Source organism: Nematolebias whitei, chromosome 6 (assembly GCF_014905685.2).
Source record: "Nematolebias whitei isolate Nwh7 chromosome 6, NemWhi1, whole genome shotgun sequence".
Lineage (NCBI taxonomy): Eukaryota > Metazoa > Chordata > Actinopteri > Cyprinodontiformes > Rivulidae > Nematolebias > Nematolebias whitei.
The window spans coordinates 10,953,918-10,954,983 of NC_056503.1; the positions used below are offsets into that span (position 1 = coordinate 10,953,918).

At 47.6% G+C, this 1,066-nt stretch overlaps 1 protein-coding gene across 1 annotated transcript in view; it reads right to left on the bottom strand.

Moving 5' to 3' along the window:
- Positions 1–1,066, bottom strand: part of LOC119411524 (HHIP-like protein 1) — a 28,481-nt gene that overhangs the window by 26,214 nt on the left and 1,201 nt on the right. The window lies entirely within an intron of this gene.

The window sequence follows — 1,066 nt, forward strand, 5'->3', positions numbered from 1 at the left end:
CTCCTCAACAGACTAACCTCCATTGGCATCTCAGGTACTCTGTTAGACTGGTTCAAATCTTATCTCTCTGACCGCACTCAATACATTCAGCTTAAATCCTTTCATTCCCAGTCTGCCCCCGTCTCCACGGGTGTACCCCAAGGCTCTGTCCTCAGACCCTTCCTCTTCATCATTTACCTCCTTCCTCTAGGTCACATCTTCTGCAAATTTGGTGTCTGTTTTCACCGTTATGCTGATGACACACAGCTCTACCTGTCAACAAAACCAAACTCCACCCACCCACCCCCCATCCTCACCGACTGTCTCAATGAGCTAAATCACTGGTTTTCCAACAACTTCCTACAACTAAACAGTAACAACAGAAATCATTCTTGTCGGTACCAAAAACTCTCTTTCAAAATCAGAAAATCTTCTCATCCCCCTTAACAACTCTCTGCTTTCCCTCTCACCTCAGGTCAAGAGTCTTAGTGTCATCCTCGAAACCACTCTCTCCTTCACTTCACACATCAACAATGTCACTCGGTCTGCCTATTTCCATCTCAGAAATATTAACCGTCTCCGCCCTTCTCTCACACCCCGCTCCACAGCCATCCTTGTTCACAGTCTTGTGACTTCTCGGATTGACTACTGCAACTCCCTTCTTTATGGCCTACCCAACAAATCTCTCCAGAAGCTACAATTGGTCCAGAACTCAGCTGCCTGTGTCATCACTCAAACCTCCTCCTATAACCACATCACTCCAGTCCTGCAGCAGCTCCACTGGCTCCCAGTTAAATCACGCATCGTCTTCAAAATTCTTCTTCTCACTTTTAAAGCTATCCACAACTTTGCCCCTCCGTACCTATCTGACCTCCTACACATCTCCATCCCCTCTCGCTCTCTCAGATCCTCCTCTTCACTACACCTCCATGTACCCTCTGTCTGCCTCTCCACCATGGGGAGAAGGGCCTTCACCTGCTCTGCCCCTCATCTCTGGAACTCTCTATCCCCTGACTCAAGAAACACCACCTCTCTTTCTATATTCAAGACTGCTCTGAAAACACATCTCTTTAGACTCGCTTATCCT